We start from the raw sequence: 16,448 nt of genomic DNA on the forward strand, positions 1-16,448 counted from the left end.
TTCAATAACATATATATATATATATATATATATATATATATATATATATATATATATATATATATATATATACGAGGTGTGTTCAAAAAGTATCGCGAATTTTGAATTTTCGCGGGTTACGGATATTCGAATTTCGATCTTTTTGTGGCGTTATGTTGGTACTCATGTCTCTCACTTATGCCGACAAGCTCGGCCATTTTGAATGTTCACTTAATTGTTGACAGCTGCTTTGCTTGCACGTGTTTTGGATCGTCTTCGATTTTTACCTATTCAAAAAAGTGGATCAAAGAACCTGTATCAAATTTTGTGTGAAAAACGAAATTAAGTGCGCGGATGCATTCCGAATGTTGACTGTGGCATACGGAGAAGCTACCTTGGACCGAAGCAACGTTTATCGGTGGTACAAAATGTTCTCAGAAGGCCGAGAAGATGTGAACGACGAAGAGCGTGCCGGACGCCCGAGCACTTCAACAACAGACGAAAAAATTAATGAAGTGGAGAAAATGGTATTGGCCAATCGTCGAATCACCGTTAGAGAAGTTGCTGAGGACCTAAACATATCGATTGGCTCGTGCCATTCGATTTTTATCAATGATTTGGGCATGAGACGGGTCGCCGCGAAATTCGTACCAAAATTGCTCAATTGCGACCAAAAACAGCATCGCATGAACATTGCTAATGAGATGTTGGACTCTGTCCGCGACGACCCAAATTTGCTCCAGAGGGTCATAACTGGTGACGAATCGTGGGTTTATGGTTATGACGTGGAAACCAAAGCTCAATCATCTCAATGGAAGCTGCCGCACGAACCAAGACCGAAAAAAGCGAGCCAAGTTCGGTCGAATGTGAAAGTTTTGCTGACAGTTTTCTTCGATTGCAGGGGCGTGGTGCATCATGAGTTCTTGCCACAGGGTAGAACGGTCAATAAGGAATATTACCTGCAAGTTATGCGCAATTTGCGCGAAGCAATCCGCCAGAAACGCCCGGATTTGTGGAAGAACAAAAATTGGCTTTTGCACCACGATAACGCCCCTGCTCACACATCGTTGCTTGTGCGCGACTTTTTGGCCAAAAACAACACACTAATGATGCCGCAGCCACCGTATTCCCCAGATCTGGCCCCCTGTGACTTTTTCTTGTTCCCTAAACTGAAGAGGCCCATGAAAGGACGACGTTACGCTACGCTTGACGAGATAAAGACGGCATCGAAGGAGGAGCTGAACAAGATAAAAAAAAATGATTTTTTGAAGTGCTTCGAAGATTGGAAAAACCGTTGGCACAAGTGTATAATATCTCATGGGGATTACTTTGAAGGGGACAAAATAGATATTCATGAATAAATAAATAATTTTTGAAAAAACACAAAATTCGCGATACTTTTTGAACACACCTCGTATATAAGGCGAGTGTTTTAATTCACCTATTGATCAATCGCATTATACTCAAAGGCAACTTTATTCTGTAAAAGCTGCATTTACGCATAATGCTATTGATCAATCGATGAATTAAAAAACTCGACCATAAAGTCGTCCCTGAAACTGAACGTTACGCGCTATGACAAAACAGCAATAAAGTGAGGAATAGAAATGGCAATAAAATAAGTATGAACCGACACATTTCAATTTCAAGCCCAAAAGTACAAATCCCGGACAGCTCTGATTAAAAAAAAATATGACTCCAAAAATTTATTCATGAACGACTTGAATTTCGTCGCAAACGCAGAGACCAGATCTACTTAGAGAAAGCGCGAAAGAGAAAGTGGTGGAATAGAATGATTATGTGTCGGAATGAACAAAAAGTTGCAAATGAAATAGATGAGGGAGAGAAAAAAAGAGGGAATTGTGAGTCATAAATTATGAGTCAGAAATAGCGACAGCGAGGATTTAAATAATGATAGCATTATCTTAAATTATTTTTAGTCAAACAATTTTATAAAAAAATTGGCACAAATTAATTTGTGGGTCAATAGTTGAATGTCTTATGATAATATTATTGACCGATTGCAGTAATTTTGATAATTGCAGTCGAGTTCACAGTATATATAGAATCAAACTATCGTCGTTTATATTTTAAGACAATTTTTGTATTTGTATTTTATATTTGCCTTTTCCATTTTTTTTCAACACTCACCATTCGTGCTTCAAGATTGTAACTTAAGATGCAACTTTGTTCATTAAAGTTTACGATGCACTGGCCATCGTCTAAAAATGTTTACTTTTTATATACTTGCATTGAAGAGGGCAGATCAATGATATCGCTAAATTTGTTTATGTTGATAATTATCTTGTAAATTGCGTAACGTGATAACAGAGTAACCGCGCTTGGGACTTTCCCGGGGGCCGCAACGCGTGGGGGTACCAGATAACGTGCTTCGACGCGAATTCCAATGCTTAGAAAATTAATATAAATTATATTCCTTACAGGATCTTGATTTGGCGTACATGGTACGGTGGAGGACCATGTACTGATGCGAGCGAGCGCGAGCAAAGTCTTACGCACTCCGCGAGAGCGCGACGAATCGCCTTGATTGCACGATTAGATGAGAAATTCGGGCGTAAGCGCTGTACGACCTCACCGTAGGATTTTTTTCTTCGTACTGACTTATTTCAGAGCTCCGAGCGCGCACAGGAATGCGAGAAAATCGGGGGGAGCAAGCTGCTCCGATCTGGTGATCCATTATCTTACTTGTTTACGCATTCCTGCGTGCCCCGAAACTTGAAAGCCGAAAACGGTTGTATTCTACTGCTTTAAGGCGATGCTGGAGTGATGGCCGAACTCCGACGGTCCTGCGCCATCTACTAAGTGAAACTAAAAATGTCGATAATATCGATATTTTTAGATCCATTATCATTTGAGTTCTGCACTCATCCTTGTCTTTTCAACAAGCGAAACTCAGTACCGTATATTTCGACAGGCACGCTCGGGCCGTCTTGTAGGCGGATGAGTTTACGCGAAACAATTTTCTGTCCGACCTGTTGGGTTTCTGCTGTTGAATAAGGACGTAATGTGTTGGCAATATACATTGCACTTTGACACTACGCTATCTCTTTTTGTTGCAAGTAACAAAAAGAGATTGACGTTAGTCAGACTAAATGTTTAGCACATTTATTGTCATTTCATTAGAAAATGATGTATATAATACATAATACTAAAATTATATTTTCATGTCGAACATGAATATGGCAATATTTTGTAGACAATATGGAATGAATTCTTCATTCTCATCGCCCATTTTTATGAAACGCAAAAATTTTTCATAGTTTCTCTATTCTCGTTTGCTTATGTTTGCCTATAAGATGGGCAAATACAAACTTAAAATAGTCAGCCCACGATAAACGCCTCTGATAATTAAATAAAAATAGTCAGCCCATGGTAAACGCCTCTGATATCTAATTAATAATAGTCAGCACACGGTAAACGCCTCTGATATTTAATTAATAATAGTCAGCACACGATAAACGCCTCTGATAATTAATTAAAAATAATCAGCCCACGGGAAACGCCTCTGATATTTAATTAATAATAGTCAGCACACGATAAACGCCTCTGATAATTAATTAAAAATAATCAGCCCACGGTAAATGCCTCTGATATTTAATTAATAATAGTCAGCACATGATAAACGCCTCTGATAATTAATTAACCCTTTCAAGACGGTATACATGTGTACCTGGTACACATGTGTACCTGGAAAGGGTTGATAGTCAGCTCGCGATAAACGCCTCTGACAGTTAATGATTAATAAAAGTACAGCTTACCACTGTAAATAGTCTGTGATGACAGAAACCTTTTGACATTATATTGTCATTATTGGTATCCTACACCTCTGCATTATATCCTCTTTTGGACAGGAACAAGTTAAGTTAGGTTGACGACATTTAAACACACACTAAAATTTTTATGTCAACTATAACTTCACCGTAATTTTGCGCCCCATCACTTTCCTTTCCCTCTCTCCGATTTCCGCAGCGGTACCGAGACATGTACGTGCGCGCGTTTCTCCCGCGGCCACGCGCTCGCCTGGCCACGAAACATGTCGCGCTGACCGAATCGTCGCGCGCGCCGTGTCACGCCTCGGCTCGTTTCGAAGATCATGCAATAGAATTAGTCTTTTCCTGTCACTCCCTCCGCTCGCTCGTGCGCGATAATCTCGATGGCCCAAGGGCTCAAGAATTCTTTTCACTGTCGTATACATATTATATATGTGTATATATAAGTGTACAGAAAAATAAAAAAATTTACATGTAATATTGTAAATTAAACATTATAGCAAATCATTTAATCTTTCAATAGCATATAAACAATTTCTATATTATAAAAAAATTTTTTTAATAATTTAATAAAAATCATGAATTTTATTAATTAATTAAAATTATATGACAAATCATAATAAAAATATGGAATTACTTTTATGTCGAAAACATAATTTTAATTCAATAGTTAATAATTTTAGTTTTTCAATATTATAATAGCCTCGGAATATACAGGGTGTTTCAGACCACCCGTACACCCCTTTTCTCTTCGCAGGATTAGGACCAATCAAAAATATATTCAGACGAAAGTTGTAGGGTTTCAAAAGATCTATTCAATGATCTTATCAGTTTGACCTTGGATGGCGTCGCCAAGGTCAGATCGAAATCACATTAAGTTTTTTAAATGGAACACCCTATTTTTGATTCCAGAATCTAATAGCTGGTGTCAAGACCTTTCCAAAACACTACAAGAAAGTTTATTTTCGTTGACTACTTTCCGAGTTGTGCGGCTTGAAAGTTACACTACCGCCAACACCATGTAAATAACAATATAAAATCACGCGTTACGCAGAAAGCCGTGCAGCCGACACAAAGAAAGTAAACACGCGAGCCGGGCCAACAAAAACAAATCATGAAAAATCGTGAAAGTTAGCTGTCGCGACCGTAAATAGTCACATACATATGTATGTCATAATATTATGTAATTACATTATTACTTTAACGGTAGCACACGAGCAATAACGAGCGCGGCTTTCTGCGTAACGATGTCTAACTCGTGATTTTATACATATTGTTATTTGCATAGGATGTAGTAGAGATGTATTCACCACAACGCTATTGTGACTCAACTCAACACGAGTGACAATAACTCTCTCAAACTTGTCACCTACGTCTTCAATAACCGTCATATCAGTATCAATCGCGCAACAAAAATCCGACCCTCTTTATTAGTCTAGGTTTATTTAGCCATGTCCTATTCCAATGAAGAAGCATATGATAAGCTGCTAATTTTAGGTGAGTGTCGAGGTACATTCATTGCAGCGGAAAGATTGTGGCGGAACGTTATCCTGATCGGACTCCTCACTCGCGAAATGTTTTTTCACGTTTGGCTAAACGAATCAAAATTAAATGTGTCGTACAGCCTCAACATAACAAAGGTACACAAATTCGTCGTCCGATTATGGATGAAAGAACAGTGGAAATTCTTGCATCGACAGAATTGAACCCTTATGATTCTTTAAGACGACGAGAACAAGATTCTGGTGTTAGTAAAATCAGTGTTTGGCGCATTCTAAAAAATAACAAATTTCACCCTTACAGAATGTCTGTTCATCAAGCGTTGAATTATAACGATATTAGACAGAGACTTGTATTTTGCAACTTTATAAGACAGCAACCACTTGATTTCCACTTGAAAATTTTATTTTCTGACGAATGTACACTTAAAAGTGATGGATCTGTTAATACTTGGAACTCTCGTTATTGGGCACAAAATAATCCTCACTGGTTGAGAGAAGTAGATCATCAAACCATTTGAAAAGTCAATGTTTGGTGTGGAATTATTGGAAGTCAAATCATAGGTCCTGTTTTCTTTGACGAAAATCTAAACGGTGATAGATATTCCGCCTTGATAATGACAGATCTTCCTGTCTTACTAGAAAATATTCCTCTGCAATTGCGCCTGAACATGTGGTTCCAACAAGATGCATGTCCGTCTCATACATCGAGAGTTGCTCGTGCGGCATTAAATACTATGTTCCCCGACAAGTGGATAGGCAAATACGGTCCAATCAATTATCCACCCCGATCACCAGATCTCACCGTCCTTGATTATTATTTCTGGGGAAGGATAAAAAACTTGGTCTATCATGAACGTCCGACTACGAGGGATAATATGATTCGTAGAATAAGTGAAGCAATTCGATCCTTACGTGCCGAGGAAATTCTTCGAGCAACCAATGATTTTCAAAATAGAGTTGATGCTTGCATCGCAGAGAATGGTGCTCACTTTGAACATTTAGTCGCTTAACAAAACATACACTCATTCATTCCCGAACGTGAGAGGCAAGGGGACTCACGTGAATCAAGCACCCCAAACGTGAGAGGCAAGGGGACTCACGTGAATCAAGCACCCCAAACGTGAGAGGCAAGGGGACTCACGTGAATCAAGCACCCCAAACGTGAGAGGCAAGGGGACTCACGTGAATCAAGCACCCCAAACGTGAGAGGCAAGGGGACTCACGTGAATCAAGCACCCCAATGGGATGAAATTCTCGTCACGTCCACGTCGTTCATTCTGGATAATGCTAAGCACGGGAAAATGCATACAGTCAATCTGGACATGATTGATCATCAAACATAATCAATCCAGTTAATAAACAAAAGCAGAGTACATAAAACTTTGACTCCCCTTTTCCTCCCCCATACACATACGCATGCACGTATGCACACACCCACACACAAGATTAAATCCGACTAAGTAACCACCACATGGTACATCTTGAGTAATGCTAATGCTGGCGGTAGTGTAACTTTCAAGCCGCACAACTCGGAAAGTAGTCAACGAAAATAAATATTCTTATAGTGTTTTGGAAAGGTCTTGACACCAGCTATTAGATTCTGGAATCAAAAATAGGGTGTTCCATTTAAAAAACTTAATGTGATTTCGATCTGACCTTGGCGAGGCCATCCAAGGTCAAACTGATAAGATCATTGAATAGATCTTTTGAAACCCTACAACTTTCGTCTGAACATATTTTCGATTGGTCCTAATCCTGCGAAGAGAAAAGGGGTGTACGGGTGGTCTGAAACACCCTGTATATATATATATATATATATATATATTGTCACGTATTTTTCCTGACGCCGGAGAGCAACGGCGAAATACGCCATCAAACAACGGAATAACACGCGAGACACGCGCGGAAGCGACGAACGAACTGAGAAACACCAAACGCTTGCACCAAATCGCGAGATTGGGCGCCAGACGCGATGATACCGGTCGCGTCTCCGGGTTCACTCTTCAACTCTAAACACGGATTCACAACACGCGAGAACGTGTCATGCCGAAACGCGAAATCGTCGCTCGCACGCGGCCAGCTAGCTCCTCTAACCGGTAGAGGGGCGGGGTAGCGGAGACAGGGACGAAGCGGCTCTCTTACAAGAGGCAACGGGTAGGCGAGAAATTAAATAAATTCAGGCCGATATAACGGATAGAGAACACATATATTGCAGTGCATAATAGAGGCGACATACAATAAAATAAGAAAAAAAAAGCGGTTAACATAAGAATGAAAGACAAAGAGATATGGAGTTGACCAAAAAGAAATTAATAATCCGGACGCGGGAATTATTTCCACTCAGACCATAATTACGCTACACGCGCCAATCACGACGACTGGTCCCGCGCGAAGCGCGGCAACCAATCACGCGCGCTCTGACCGGCGCGGCAAGAACGTGAACGCAGAGTCTCCGCTAAGGCGAGCCACGTAATTCTGAGACAAGAGTGCGTACAATAAAAGTTTCGCGCCGGCGACAACGCAGTCGCCGGAACCGCAATACAAAGTTAGTAGACCACGCGCGGTACACCAAGTCACAGATATCTCAGGCGACCGTATGATCACGGCCGTAACACGACTCACGCACGTGCGCGAGGGCTTTGCGGCTTCCCGGGAAGCCGGTCGTTCGCGAGCTTCTACGGCGGGACGGCTCAAACACGCGCCGCAGCCGACAGCTGGGTGCCTCGACGAGGTCTCGGGCTTGAGGTGGAGAGCCAGCCAAACACTAAGAAGCAAGATGCGTTCAATCGCCACGCAGCGGACGCACTCGCACACTAACCTAATGGCTCCACCTCAGAGCGCGAGCCGGTCGACACCGACAGCCCGTGGCTTTACACGATTGTTAGAGGGTCACCTCGACGCCGACTCCGGTCCTCCTCCTGGTCCCGCGGGTCCTCTGGAATCCTCTAGTGGACGCGCTCGCCAGGCCAGACACTCTCGCCGATATCGGTCCTTCCGATAGTCACCGACGATAACCCAGACCGATAGCTCGCACTCGCTCGCTCTTTAACGCGACTTGTACGCCGAACGCCGGGTCGCACGCAAAAGCCGAGAGGATCGAGCTTGATGCGCGATCGATGAACGCTACCCCTCCCACAGGGTGCGCGATATCCTTGCGCCTAGCGGCGCGGCCTATCAGCGGCCGCCCTTATCTAGCCGTGACGTCACGGTAGCGCAATGTCGGGTCTCCGCAGGTGTCGTGCGGTCCCCGTCGGAATCCGACATCCTCGTCGTTCTCGTCGTCCTCGCGGACGACAGCAGCAGAATTTTCCCAGCGACGACTCTTCGCCGGTACCCTCTTCGATGGACAGCCGGCATTCGACGGCCCTCGTCCTGGCCGTTCGTCCGCCCCAGCCTGTCCATCAGCGGTGTCTCGCGAGCCTCCTTTGCGTGGCGCTTATCTGTCGCCACGCCTTGTCTCGTCCTCCTCTCCGTCGGCGTTTTCCGGTGCGCCGGCCCTGGACGATCGCCTTTCCTTTTCCTGTCGCGGTCCGTCTCCCTCGCCGCTGCTGGTCCTTCGGCGACGCAGTGGTGCCAAAGATGCCCCGCACTTGCGCATGCGCGTTGGTTTACAACTGAGATAGTAGTACTGTAACTATAGATAACGCTGTGGGGGATATAAGGTTTTCGCGCTTGAATCATTAGTTAGAATATCTTTTTGTTATAATTTAGCCACACAATTAATTATTTTAATTTAATTAGATTATATTAGTAAGAGTTATGTCTTTATACATTATGTCCATAATTCTATTTTTCTTTGGGGTGACTAAAGACGCCAGTTTCACGAATGGTTTAGATACTTCACTGGCGCTACTATCTCTGCACATGCGCGAGTGCGGGGCATCTCTGGCACCACTGCGGCGACGTTTGTCGAGGTGCCCGCGGTTACATGAAATAAGCCGCGAATGGGTAAATAAAATAACACGCAACGCAGTCCCGCCGGAGATTTCGCTCTCTCGTTGAGTGTCCGGCCCGGTCGTACGCGCCTCCCTGCGCTACGCTTAGGCGGAGGACGAAGTGGCGAGGCAGATAAAACTGCCACGTCACTATATATATATATATATATATATATATATATATATATGATATCCTTATTGCATCCTCCTCGATCAAGGAACATAAGGAGCATCTTCGCATAGTCTTCCGAAAACTCAAAGAATTTAAACTATTTTTGAATCCCGCAAAATGCATTTTCCCGCAAAAGGCACGGACAAAATAGTCTTTTTAGGACACTCAATTAACGATGACGGTATCAAACCAGTGCCAGAAAAAGTGGCTGCCATTTAAAATGTGCCCAAGCCACGCACAGTTGCTGAATTACGACGATTCTTAGGCGCTCTTTTTACAGGCGTTGTCTTCTACACGCAGCGAGCGTGCAAACGCCTCTCTACGTTTACCTCAAAGACTCGCGTAAAAATGACAAAAACAAAATAACGTGGACACTCGACGCCGAAGCCGCGTTTGCTTCAGCAAAAGCAGATATGGCCAACGCGGCGTTATTAGCGTATCCTTCTGCAACCGTAGAAATCCGATTAGTTAACGATGCATCCGATTTTGCAATGGGGGCTGTTCTCGAGCAAAAACACGCGAAAACGTGGAAACCCTTGTCTTTTTTCTAGGCATCGCAGAAAAACTATAGCGCATACGATCGCGAATTCACCGCAATTTACAAAACTATCAAATTTTTTAGACTCTTCCTCGAAGGTCGCTATTTTAAAGTTTTATCGACCACAAGCCGTTAGTTTATGCGTTTCGACAACGCTCCGATAAAGCCTCCCCCATTCAATTATGGTAGTTATCATTTATCGCCCAATTCATCATCAAATTTAAGCACCTTCCTGGTTCCGATAACGTAGTGGCCGACAGCCTATTCCGCATAGAAGCACTCTACTTACCTGTCGAATTCGAGTTGATCGATCTTGCCGCTCGGCAAAAAAAAAGACAACGAGCTCAAGCATTTGGTGGCGTCCGACGCATCTTCTCTTAAAATCAAGAAATTCATTTGGGGTTTCTCCAACACTGAGCTCTACTGCGAACTAACAGAAGAGACGTTCGTCTATATTTCGGTATCTCTAAGAAAGCGGGTATTTCACCTGTTTCATAACCTCGCGCACCCTAGCGCAAAAGTCATCTACCATATTATCAGACAGCGATATATCTGGTCCAATCTCCATCGCGACGTCGCGAAATGGGCAACTAGCTGCACCGATTGCCAGCAATCCAAAATATCCCGTTAAACAAGTGCCGGCACATTTTTGTCGCCCCTGATAGTCGCTTTGACCACGTGCACATGGACATCATTGGTCCATTGCAACTCAACGACGATTATAGATATTGCCTTACTATAATTAATCGATTTTCTCGTTGGCCAGAGGCGATTTCTATCGCCGACGTCACAGCAAAGATGGTAGCAAAAGCGTTTCACGATTATTGGATCACTAGATTTGGCGCACCAAAAGTCCTGACAACAGATCAGAGAGCGTAATTCGAGTCCCAGCTTTTTGCGTCCCTTCTATCTGCTCTTGCACCCTGATAGGCTGCAAACGCATCCGCACAATCGCTTATTACCCCGCATCTAATAGCATGATAAAGCGATGGCACCGCTCATTGAAAGCGGTATTGACGTGTCACGATACTTCAGATTGGGTTAGCACACTTCCAACCGTCCTTCTCGGTTTACGAACCTACGTACGTTTAGACACACAAGCCTCTCCGGCTGAATAAATCTACGGTACCACTCTTGGAGTAGGAAATTTTTTCTCCAAGATGACTATACACCAGACCTACAAATTTTTAAGATTACGATACAAACGATTTAAGAAAATACATGCGTTAAATCAAACAGATTCCTGTATCCCACTACTACAAAAAACGCGCATTTTTCTTTAAAGAGCTATTTACTTGCTCACATGTTTTCCTCCGCAACAATACAGTAAGGAAAACACTAGAGCGGCCATATTCCGGTCCCTTCAAAATCCTTTAGAGAATTTCAGATAAAGTATACTCGATCGAAATCAATAACAAACCTTTAAGCATTTCCATCAAGCAATTAATATCCGCGCATTCCTTCTAAATAATTTAAATATTGGGCCTTCAGCAAATATTCCTTCCACTGCAATGCAAACAGATAAGAGTTCTCCTTCTATAGAACCTAAACTTAAAACCTATCTGGATCCTAACAAACGGGTACATACAATTTAATTTAAATAAATAATCTTTTTACAGCGTTCCTTTTAGCTCATATTTGCGTAGCATTAATTTTAAGCTTACTTTGCCTACTCCGTAGTTGTAAGTACTAATATAAGTTTAGCGTTCTTATTATATTGTTATTATATACTGCATTTTGTGCACTACGTTCTGCGTTTATTGTAAACATCACGTACCAATATTTAATTTAAGTGTAAAATCGCTTAATTGTTCTCCTATTGCTAACACTCGGGGGAGGGGGAGGGGGGAGTATGTAGCGACCTGCAATTTTCCATCTCTCTCTAGTGACAGCAGGAAAAGTGGAGAGGCCAGGTGCGTTTGTCTCTCGCGAGCAACCATGGGTTGCGTGTATTTGTGAAATAAATCTAGTTAATCTTAATTCTAGTATGCACTTTCGAACTCTTCCTAATATTTAATTCTATAGAAGTTCGTAGGCGCTTCTGCCAAGTTATCCTAAGAATATATTCCACCACAGCCTACAGTAATTTATTTGGTATCTGAAACTGGCTGCAATTTAGACAAATTAGACATTTGTCAATAAAATTCAGTGCGAAAAGATTCATTTAAGAGAACAGTGCGATTTTTTTCTTTTGATTAAACATGGAACGTCATAACCTACACAACACATGGACGTCCTTCGGACATCCGATTTATGTCCCAAAATGTTTTGTTTATGTCTCTATATTTCGGACGTCCGCAGGATGTCCGAAAGACGTACTGTCTCTGGGCATCCCGTTATATATGACTGCGATTGGTGCAGACTCAATAATTAAAATAATACAATAATGCATTAATGCATTAATTATAATTGCATTCGGGGACATATCCGCAAATTATATCGATCTAATTTCTGCATGTATTTCCTTTATGTCCAGAGGACGTTCGCTGTATATCTAAAAGACATTCTCTATATTGTAATCAACATACAATGTTTTTAAAATGTTTTTAAAAACATTTAGAAAACATTTAAAAACTTTTATAAAAACATTAAAAATAGTGGAATAAATGCCCTATTTTCAATTAAAAAAATGTTTATTTTAACGTTAAAAATAATGTTTTTTAAATATTATAGAAACGATTTTTAAACATTTAAAGAAAATGTTTATTAAACGTTAAAAAAATATTTTTTTTTAATACAGCATAAATTAGCAAAACAATATTCTTAAAAAAACATTTTACAAGTTTTTACAATAAAAAATTTTTTTGAAAATGTTAAAATAATGGCATCATACCTCTTTTTACATTAAAAATATTTTTGTTTTAATATTGAGTTTTTTTCTTAGGAATTTTTTTTTTGAAAATTTCCACGCGGTCACCCATCTAACAATAAGTCATAACAGCGATAAACAATGCTTAACCTCTAAAACTGCTGCAAACTAATCTCTCGTAATAATCTGTAAACACTTTGTGCTAATACCCAGTAAACATTTTGTACGCAAAAAGATATCAAATTGGCACCAAATTCCAGCAGAATTTCGTACTAAAACCATATCCTGTGTCCGCATTAGAATGCTCAATATAAACCAAATCTGACAAACATATCTGAAGTCAAATTAAAACCAACACCAGAACAAATTTGATGATAATAATAATGTGATGACAAAATGGCATCAAACACAAATCAAATCACGTGGGTGAAGTTAGCACCCCATTTTTCGAATTTCAAAATTCCAAAAGTTGTTCCAGATTGTTCTAGACTTGTTCTAAATTGTTCCAAAAGATCAAATTTTTAAAATGAAAATTTTCGCGAAAAATTGAAAAAAACGATTTTTTTACCTGGCACCCCATTTTTCGAAAATCGAACTTTTAAAGGTTGTTCCAGGTTGTTCTAGTTGTTCTAAACATTGTTCCAAAGTAATAATTCCCCAAACAAAAAATTGCACGAGATATAATAAAAAAATAGTTTAATGCGCTCAAACTGTATTTTTACGTTTATAGCTATAATTATTATCTCGTAAACACCAAACTGTATATTTTAGCTAACAACGAACAGAACAACCTGGAACAACTCTCAATTTTGCTAAAACACAATTTGAAAGGGTACTTTACTCTTGAAAATCAATAAATTTTCGTCGTTTTTTCGCCTTCTTCGACCCTTAAAGTCGCAACAGCGACCCCAAACTGTAGAACAATTACGTACTGGCATAGAACAACTTGGAACAACTCTCACTTTCCCCGGAACAATCATACAAAGGGGACTTTACTCTTGGAAATCAATAAATTTTCGTCGTTTTTTCGCCTTTTTCGACCCTTAAAGTCGCGACAGCGACCCCAAACTGTAGAACAATTACGTACTGGCATAGAACAACTTGGAACAACTCTCACTTTCCCCGGAACAATCGTACAAATACTCTTGGAAATAAATACATTTTTAAGAATTTCGAAATCCTGCCGAGCGTGACGGAAGGCGCATCTCATCCGTGTGCTTGGCGCAGGCGCTGCCGCACAGTGGGCAAAAAGGCTCATTTTTTGGACAAAAATCGACCGACAGTGCAATTCTTAACCGATTTCAAAAAATTTTTTTTTAAATTACTCGTAATGAAATGCTCTATTACGTGGACCTGCGCCTTTTTTGAAACAAAGCTTTAATTAAAAATGGCGGATCAAAAATGATGACGAAAGTGCTGAAATGATATTGAACGTGATACCTCACCTACAATATTGGATATATTTACGCCAAATAAGGTATATATAGCTTTTTTGACACGCTAAATATGAATTTAGTAATTAAAAAAATTCTAAAGTAAACGTGACATTGAATATAGAAATCAAAAATATTGAAATTAGACAATATTTAGTAGATTTACAGAAAATTTCGTAAACATTAGATACATTATTATTATTAAATGTTTTTCACAGTTTGTAATATTATATTGTTAAAAGACTAGAGAATATTATATTGCTAATTAGCAGAATTTTGTTATATTGCTTCGTTATAATTGTTTGTGAATGACAAAGCAATGCCTAAGCCCTTTTACCGCGTCAAGGTATCTGCCATTAAAAGGGTGTTTGGTTTTTTGGGGGGTTTTTGGTTTTTTTGTTTTTTTTTGTTAAAAATTTTTTTGTATAAAATTTTTTTTGCTGTTTTTGTTTTTTTTGTTATTCCTATATCCTAAGCATTATATTACGCGTTATTTATACACGCACACGTATACGCACGCGCATTCCTAAAACAAAAAGTCTATGTCCTTAGTTTAAGACTCAATTAAGAGATCTTTTATTTCAGGTGAAAATTCTTTTGGTGTTTTCTCTTGCTCAATTCTAATATTACTGATTAGAGGATCAGATGAAATCAAAAGATAGTGCATTATATCCTCGTTAGTGCATTTCCTTGATTTCATCCTGCTGTTGTGAGCTCGAGCTTTTCTAAAAATTTTATTACTTGCCTCTTGCGCTTCTTCCGACAAGCAACCAATTGGCAAATCTAAATGTTTTATTATGTTACTACCATGTAATAAAACCTTATGTACTGATGGTGGCATAGCGTACCAAGGATATAAATCGAGACACAGTTTTGCGGTATCCAGACAGTATTGACCAAATTTCTCAAAATTTATATCTTTGCCACATGCTAATATCTGCAAAATGTTCCCCAATCGTTTTATCACATGTATGTGCAGTCCTGTAATTTCTGCTACACTTTCAGCGTGTGCAAAAAAAGAACGGGCAACATTTCCAGTGTTTGTTGTCCCTGAGCCTTGCTTTACAATGTCAACGGTTAATGACAATTTCGATTTTAATTTATTTTGGATCCTTTTTTTTCTTTCGGCTTTCAAAATTTTATTATCTTTCTTTGCGTAGCCTAATTTGAAATCTAAATTGTAACTAATATGTAACAAGTACTCCATGAATCGGATCCAGCAATGCAATGTAGAAAGACCAAATTTATAATTATCTGTAGTACATGGAAGACTTTCAATGTATTTTATATTATTAATATTTTTTGGACTTACTCCACAAATGTTGCAACAATTCGAGGATTTTTGACCAGTTAAAATGTTACAGATTTTGCCATCAATCATTGTACATTTGATGTTGAACGATATATTAAATGCTATATTTTCTACTGTGATAAAGGAAGATTCCAGTTTCTTCAAGGCATCTGAATAAAATTTGTATTCATTAAGTACAATGTTATTATTTTCTTTTACAAATTGAAATTTTATTGGGCGGCAATAATTAACAGACGATGGTCTTTTATTCTTCCACACAATACTATTTTCAGCCACCAACTGAAGCGGGACAAATGATATTAAAAATACAGCATTATCACAGAAAATATCTTTTACTATTTTATCGTCATCATCATCAATATCAGTTGATTGATCTTTCTCTGAAGTAACGATTTCTGGTATCCATTTCTGCCTAGTTGTTTGTTGTCCGGATGCGCCATCCATACCCCATTTACCATACAAAACCAACGTTTTATCGCGTAATTCGTAGAGCTTTTCTTTACTTAATGTTAAAAGAATTCTTTCTGTGGTATGGTTTAATAATGATTCGATATTTACACTTGCACCAAAATCATTAACATTTAAATCTTTTGGGTAGCAGTTCTCTTTAGCGCTCTTAATAGCAGTGTACGGAGGATATAATTTACTACCATGTAGCATCTTATTGTATGTCCGCAGCTTGTTATACTTAACTTTTGTTAAGTCTAAGTCTACATACATAGCTAAGATATTATTAATATTTTCAATATTTAAAGTTCCTTCTTCCGTATCCGAGTCATCATGAGATTGGTTTTGTAAACATTTAGCAGCTCCCAAAATTTCCTCAGCACCGTGGTTTGAAATTATATTTTTAATACGTCTTTTTTTTGTTCTTTCGGAACTTTCGTTATAAGATATGGATGGACGACCTTTTTTATTTACATTTTTCATTTTTTCATTTGGTGCAGGAACTTGTAATGAAAGATTTTGTGAAGATT

This window comes from Solenopsis invicta, chromosome 10 (genome assembly GCF_016802725.1).
Source record: "Solenopsis invicta isolate M01_SB chromosome 10, UNIL_Sinv_3.0, whole genome shotgun sequence".
Classification (NCBI taxonomy): Eukaryota; Metazoa; Arthropoda; class Insecta; order Hymenoptera; family Formicidae; genus Solenopsis; species Solenopsis invicta.